At 41.2% G+C, this 8107-nt stretch overlaps 1 long non-coding RNA gene across 1 annotated transcript; it reads right to left on the bottom strand.

Moving 5' to 3' along the window:
• Positions 1-6811: 6811 nt before the first annotated feature.
• LOC122030044 lies at positions 6812-7508 on the bottom strand. Its single transcript, XR_006125292.1, has 2 exons — positions 7300-7508; positions 6812-6858 (listed from the first exon to the last, which is right to left on the bottom strand). It is a non-coding gene; the product is annotated as an uncharacterized LOC122030044 (long non-coding RNA).
• Between the last annotated feature and the right edge of the window lie 599 nt (positions 7509-8107).

The following is an 8107-nucleotide window of genomic DNA, read 5'->3' on the forward strand; positions in this document are numbered from 1 at the left end:
GTTACAAGTATTGTGGCGAGGTTTCTCCACCCACAAGGAGCATCTATTAGCCGGTTCTCCGGGGACTCATCCACCGACGAATTGATAGGCTTCGTCCACCTTACGGACACGCCGAGGAGTAGGAGTTTCATCTCCGAACCTCGTTACATCGTCGAGTTCGAGTTTGAGGTTTGATCTTTCCTTTTTGCGTTTCTATTTAGTTATTTCCGCTGCGCTAACCCTAATCGTAGGAAGAAACGCGAAGATTTGGGGTCGGCTATTCACACCCCCCTCTCTAGCCGCGACCATCGGTCCTAGCAAGTGGTATCAGAGCGAGGTTGCTCTTCGTCGGATTAACACCCGGGGGAGCACAAGCTAGAGAATGGATCGACTCAGAGAAGACATCATGTTTCCACCATTCTACGAGTGCTGCGACTTCGCGTATTGGAAGGTAAGAATGAGGTATTTTCTTATGACTAACCTTGAAAATTGGAGTTGTGTTCAATTAGGTTTCAAGTCTCCGATGGACAAGAAAGGAGAAACCCTAGAGAAGAAGGAGTGGACCAAGGAGCAAATCCACCAATCAACCATCAATGATGAGGTAACGAAAATCATTGAATTTTCTTTACCTAATGACATTTTGTGTAGGATAGGTGGTTACAACAATGCCAAGGAATTGTGGAACAATTTGGTCAAGTTCCATGAGGGGAGCTCCACTTCAAGTCATGAAGAGGAGTCAAGTGAGCTAAGTAGCTCACTTCATGAAGATGTGGATTTAGAAGTTGAGGGCCACTCAACATCTAAAGAAGAAGAGGAGGAGAGTTCTTCTTCAAGTTCAGAGCAAGAAGAAGCTTCTACCTCCGGAAGGGATGAAGGAGAGAGCGTTCATCCATCCTCACCTCTAGGTAATTCAAGCCATTTAGTTTCTAGCAAATTACACATAATGTGCTTTGAGTGTAGGGAATTTGGGCACTACAAGAGTAAGTGTCCAAAGAGGATTAGAAAGACTCCACCGGCGCCAAAAATCAAGGAAGCCGGAGTCCCGATACGCAAGAGCAAGGAGCACGTGGTGTGCTTCCAATGCAAGCAAAGGGGACACTATCGGAGCCAATGTCCGAGGGGGAGGCAATCTCACAAGGACAAGAGATCGAGCACATGTATAGGGGGAGCTAGGGCAAACCCTAAGGTAATCTCTAAGGCACATTTTTGCAATTCTAGTAGGATGCATGCTAGTAGCCTTATTGCTATTGTCAAGAATGATAAGCATGTTAATTATAGGAATCAATATACATGCTTAGGTGCCAAACATGTTAACCTAGATAAGGATAATACTAGAAATGCCAACCCTAGGATTAACTCATCTAAGGCTAAGGAGAACCTAGGTAGAAACCCCAATACAACTAGACATATGCCTAGGAACACCTCAAGAAAACATGATAAATTAAAACTTGAGGTTTTAGAGAAAGAAAATCAAGTCTTGAGGTCAAGACTTGACACTCTAGAAAAGGCCCTAAAGAATTTAGAGAAGTCAACTCTAGGGTCTAAGGGTCAAATTTCAAAGCCCAAGGACAAGAAAGGTTTGGGTCACAAACCTAAGTCCCAAATGGTCAAGCCCACCTATCATAATGTTCCATTCGATTATGGAACAAAACCTAGGGCTAGGAAGACCAACACCAAGGTCACAAGGGAAGTCACCCCTAGAGTTGATCTTGATGAGTCCCAAATGGCCAAGGCTTTAAAGCCTAAGAGGGTCATTAGGAGGGTTGCTAGGGAAGTTATCCCCAGTGAATATTTAGTGAACCCAATGAGCTCTAATAGGTATTGGGTTCCTAGGAGCATCTTCTCTACCCCATAGATGGGTTAGAGAGTGTCAACTCCGATTAGAAGGGTAGTTAACCCAACTTTGAGGAAATTGACACTCAAGGAACATTTTCAAGGTTTTGTGAATCCTTGAAAATGAAATGGATTTATCATTTACTCCTTGAAGAGTAAATTGTGCCATATTTGAAAAAAAAATATCGACTTTAATCTTTATTGGCACAAGTTAGGAAAACCTAGAGAAATACCAAGTTGGGGTCTTGGTACTCTCTTAGGAATTTAAGACAATCTAGGCCTTAATTAAAAAGGTGCTATTCTTGAGGAAATATGAAATATGCCAATATTTGAGGATATACTTAATGTTAAGTGGCATAAATTAATCAAGAAAAATAGGAATGCCAACTTAGGTTTGGGCATTTTCTTGAAGCACTTTGAGCAATCTAGGTTTAGATTTTAAGTTAGCTAAGGTGTTAAGGATACTTAGATAGGTAATCTAGGTATTTTATTTGTGCTAACTTACCATGGTTGTTTGCCATATGCCATGTCATGATATCATATTTATTTTATGATCATTTGAAATGTCATGATAATGCTTAGGTTAGTTATATGTCATGCTTTATTTAAGTTTCATACTTTATGCCATGACATCATGACATTGGCACATGTTTTCATTTATGATATCATTTTATGCCATGTCATCATTTCTTGCATTTATAATCAATGAAATTGATCTAACAACACAATTTGATATGGAGATCAAGTTGTTGTTTTAGAAAATGCATGAAAACTTAGCCTAAGATAACCTAAACCCATATCTCACATCAAAATTGACTTGGATGTGTTTGATACACCTTAGATGTGTGTGAGATATTAGGATGATGAGTTAGGATCAAGGTGCATAGCTCTTGTACCTAGATGAACCTATTTCAAAATTGGGGATCATAGGGAAAGCTTATGTACAAGTCATGTACATATAGCCCAAAGATTGTGGTCCCAAATTAAAGGGTTTAAAATCATTTCAAAATTGATTTGAAAAACCTTGATGAAGCTTTTCTAGTGATAGCATTCATCATTGAGCAAATTGATACAAAGTTGAGGTAAACTTGAACTATTTCAAAGTTTTTGAACTTTGTATCAAGATTTGAAAATGGAAGTTATTTTCATCTAAAATTATTTTTCCATGATAGTATATGGTATGAGGAATGTATCCTCAAAATTTTACAATTTTTGAAATTTTCTGTAATTTTCTGTGAGTTTCTGAATTTCTCCAGGGGAGAAAATCAGAAATCTCTGATTTCAGAGGCTGGATCGGTCACCGGACCGATCCAGAGAAGTCCTGATCGGTCTGGTGACCGATCAGTGACGATCCAGAGTTGCCTGGATCGGTCACCGTGACCGATCCAGGGAATCCCTGATCGTTCTGGTGACCGATCAGGGCGTGCCAATCTGCAATTTCGACTGTTTGTCTGAAATTACAGCTCGGGAAGTGGTGTTTTAGGTTTCTAAAGGTTTGAAACTCTCCAAGACATTGTTGGTGCAATGGTCAAGGGGGAGTTGACCTTTAGGGAGAGTTTTACCTATTAGTCAAGGAGGAGTTGACTTTTAGGGGGAGTTTTTACTGTCGAAATTTTTGAGGATGAGTGATATGGGATTATCACTAAGTTAATTGTTTACTCTGTGTCAAAAAGGGGAAGAATGTCTAGAGAATGTTCAAGGAAGAACATTGGAGTTAGTGGGAGAGTTTGTTGATCACGACGAGTGAAGTTGTGAACAACGATAACTTACTCTTCAGGGGGAGAGTTTGTTGATGTGTGCCAATAGGGGGAGAATGAAGGGTTTAAGTTAGACCTTCATTATCTAAGAAGGAGGTTGCCTTCTTAGAAGGAGAATGTAAGGTTGTAACTTATGTTTCATTACCTAGTGACGTGAGGAAAGTTGAGGCTATTGGATTAGCCTAACTTAAAGGTATTGTCAAACATCAAAAAGGGGGAGATTGTTGGTGCAATTTCCAGTAGGTCAAGGTTGACCTAGTTGACCAAGCGTAAACCTTGGTCATGGTTTCGATGTTTGACAATACAGAAAGACATGTAGACATGGACAATGCAGGTGCAGTTGTCCATGAGGAGAGATACTGATCAGGGTCTGATCAGGTTGGATGAAGAAGAGTCAAGTAGGTCAAGGTTGACCGGATACTTGACTGGGAAGTCCTAACTGGGATGTTAGGTAGTTCGGAAAGTCCTGGTGAGTGAAGCCAGGCAGTTCAGAAAGTCCTGGTGAGTGAAACCAGGCAGTTTGGAGAGTCCTGGTGAGTGAAGCCAGGCAATCGGGAAATCCTGGTGAGTGAAGCCAGGTGAAAATCCTAGTGAGTGAAGCTAGGTGAAAGGGAAAACCCTGGTGAGTGAAGCCAGGCAGATGGGAAACCCTGGTGAGTGAAGCCAGGTAAAAGTCCTGGTGAGTGAAGCCAGGCAGTTGGGAAGTCCTGATGAGTGAAGCCAGGCAAGGGAAAGACCTAGTGAGTGAAGCTAGGCAGTTTGGAAGTCCTGGTGAGTGAAGCCAGGCAAGGGAAATCCAGATGGGTCAAGGTTGACCAGACATCTGGTGAAAAGTCCAAGCAGGGAGCTTGGCACGGGAAAAGTCCAAGTATGGAGACTTGGCACGGAGAAAACCAAGTTGGAGACTTGGCACGGAAAGTCGGAGAGGGCTCGGTAGCTCGTTCTCCGAACTGTGGTCAGAGAGGGCTCGGTAGCTCGTTCTCTGGACCGGACGAAGTCGGAGAGGGCTCGGTAGCTCGTTTTCAGGATCATTTAGGGTTTAGGGCTGGAGCTCTAAACCTGGATCGGTCTAGTGACCGATCCAGCGATACGCCTGAGTATCTGATCGGGTAAGTCATCTGATCGGTCTGGAGACCGATCAGAAGAGTTGAGCCAACCTTCTGTGAGTGAACTGATCGGTCTGGAGACCGATCAGCAGGGAGTCTGATCGGTCTCCACGACCGATCAGAGATGCAGCCACCTCTCTGTAAGAGAGGTGGGATCGGTCCGGGGACCGATCAGACTGGGGCCTGATTGGTCCCCAGTACCGATCAGATGTTCCCTGGACCGATCAGGCTTCAGCTTGATCGGTCCAGAACTAGCCGTTGTGAGTAACAACTGCTAGGTTCTGCGTCTTCTGTCTTCGTTGCAGGTTCTTCGCAGGCACAGGTAATATAAAGAGGTCGAGGGCTACAGGGCTGAGTCCCTCTTCTTCCTCTGCTGCTACTTCTTCTTCTTCCTTGGATTGAAGCTTCTGCTTCTGTGCTCTGAGGTTCTGAGCTTTGTTGAGCTCGCTTCCGAAGCTTCGCGTGAGCTTCCAGTCGTCGATCAGCTGCTGCAGTTGGGTTGTGAAGTTGCTGCTTCATCGCCTCCGGTCGACAGAGAAGGCAAGCGAGTGTTGCATTCATATTGTTGTTTGTATTTGCTTCTTGCTTTCCTTGTACTCCTTTCTTGTTGTTACAAGTATTGTGGCGAGGTTTCTCCACCCACAAGGAGCATCTATTAGCCGGTTCTCCGGGGACTCATCCACCGACGGATTGATAGGCTTCGTCCACCTTACGGACACGCCGAGGAGTAGGAGTTTCATCTCCGAACCTCGTTACATCATCGAGTTCGAGTTTGAGGTTTGATCTTTATTTTTTGCGTTTCTATTTAGTTATTTCCGCTGCGCTAACCCTAATCGTAGGAAGAAACGCGAAGATTTGGGGTCGTCTATTCACACCCCCCTCTCTAGCCGCGACCATCGGTCCTAACAGTTATTGCAAATAACCATTCTTGAGCTCAGATCCACTCTTTGTAGGCATCTATATAGAAAGATGCAGGAAAAGATGTTGCTGCAAGATTTCAGATTGGTGGATCCAGTGCCTGTTGAATATGTACCATCAAGAAATCAGAATAGAGATTTCATCCAAGAACAGTTGAATAAAAGGGATTGTTACTTAAGCAGTAGGCTAATTGGTACCTCATCTGGTCAATTTGTTGTTGTGCCATGCAACGTTGGGTGAGTAAGAATAACATTATATATCACTCTCACTTGCATATTTTGAGAACTTGCAAGATGCATATATACACTAATTATATTTCTTTGTGTAGTTTTCACTGGATTTTGACTATCATCAATGTTGAGAAGGAGATTATTTTTTTGTTGGATCCTCTTAGTCACCGCATTCGTGATCAAGATTGGAAATATGTTGTCAACATGAAAGTTTTTTGGCTTCTTTTCTTACCTTTGTTGAAACATGTAAGTATTTTGATGTGGCAATACAATTCCCACGGGTTATATGCATGTAGGGCCTTGAAAATGTATAATGCGGAGGCTGGAAGGAAAGGGAAAAAACAACCAACATGGGTAGCTGTCAAGGTATGCACTTTTGATTAGCAACTGTTTCACTATCCTTGAAGGAGTTATTCCAATATTTCTTTTCTAACATAGGCTCCTCAACAACCGGATGCGGAGCAATGTGGTTTTTATATCATGCGATATATGAAAGATATAATTGAAAATTTTGGAGTTGACCACAAGGATTCACTTCCAGCAATGGTAATAATACAATATTTACCCCTGGTGATTTTGATAATTTCGATTTAGTTCCCCTGGTGCTTGCTATGATTTTTTTATACAAACCGGATGCTGTGCTTTTGTTACAATGATTTTTTTTTATACAAACCGAATGCTATGCTTTTGTTACAAACCAGATACTAGTTGGAGACTAAATGATTGCCTAAGAAGAAAGGAATTAGAGATTAGGAGATGCAGTGAGTAGAGTGGCTGGATAAGCTATCTTAAATGGTAACCTTAGGATTAAAGGATTGATTACATTTTTTGAACCTGCTCAACTTCCTCTAAATATCTAACACATTGATACTAGAATTTAACCTAACCTATTAAGATAAATGGGTAATCAATACTAATCCCCCATCTTCATGCACATGGCTAACTGTAACCCGCGAGGTCTTCTGACTTTGTGTTTTTCAGTTCAGGGTCTACTAGTTTACTTATCTCTTCTGGGTTTTGAAGATACTTTGTGGCCTGTATAACATAGAAGAACAATGAGCCATGGATATATAGCATGAATCTACTAATATGAATCACAAACTGTTGGATCAAGAAGTATATATCTTGAGACTAGCGAACCCAAAGGGCAAACAATGTTATGTCTTTTCCAACTAATGAATCTCCAAAGGGAAGATAATGTTGAAAGAAACTTGTGATTTGCAGCGAGGCTATGGTTTCCTCAGTTGGGATGTGATAAGGTAGCTAAATAGAGGTAATACAACCTTTAACTTACCCTGACTATTGTATGAACTGATTAGAGGGCTCGTTGAGAATTAAGCTTCTAAACTACATGGAACAAATGATTATCGGAAGTTTGTAGGAAATAAGAACAAATTTGGGTTTATGCCCTCAGTATCTGTTACAAGAAGCTGATGCTGTTTTTGAGTATCAAATATTTTCAAATATGCATCTTACCCAATTTATCAGACACCCTCTTTCCTTGCAATATGGAGGTCTTCCACTGATTATTTCCAGTAAAACTACTCCAAAAGCAAAGATGTTAGCTTGAATTTCCATTTCTTGTTGCTCTCGAGGAACATTATATTCTGGAAGAGAGACTCTGCTGAAGTAACCAGCACTTTTCTTAGATTCTGAGAAAATAATTTTCCAGCTCTCAAAATCAACCAACTGCAAAAGAAATGTAAGAGGGTTTTATAATCTTAATCCATTCCGCTAATACAAAGATGTGAAAAAACAGAAACCAAGTTAGCAGCAAAAATCACTGAAGGAATTATCTGGGAAAGATGAAAGCCGCAAAAAAAGCTCAGACTTGAGTCATGATTTGCTGCAGTTCCACTTAATTAACACTTTCACTGCATATCAACCCACCTTGTGTTTGCCTGCTTCATTGATTGCGTGGTGATGGTGAATTTTATAGCTTTTGCTCCTTATTGTATTATGTCTATTAGCCATGTGTATACAAAGGGCACAGTTGCATTCTTGCTTATGAGATTTGGAAGATGGCATCAGAGGTAGTACAATAAATAGTATATCTCTTCATTTGCTTGTTAACTATGAACATTTTCTTTGTTCTTCTATGCTTCCTTCACTGTTATATTCGTTATCTTCCATAACCTTTAAAAACTCAGTATTCTATTTTATTTGATACATGCACACATTTGTTTTAGTTATTTGACATATGGTGGATTTATGTGTTTTTACAGTTTACAAATCTCAAGTACTCCAGAGTTGAAATTGATGAAGTGCGGTTCGAGTGGGCTGA

The sequence above is a fragment of the Zingiber officinale genome, chromosome 10B, assembly GCF_018446385.1.
Source record: "Zingiber officinale cultivar Zhangliang chromosome 10B, Zo_v1.1, whole genome shotgun sequence".
Lineage (NCBI taxonomy): Eukaryota > Viridiplantae > Streptophyta > Magnoliopsida > Zingiberales > Zingiberaceae > Zingiber > Zingiber officinale.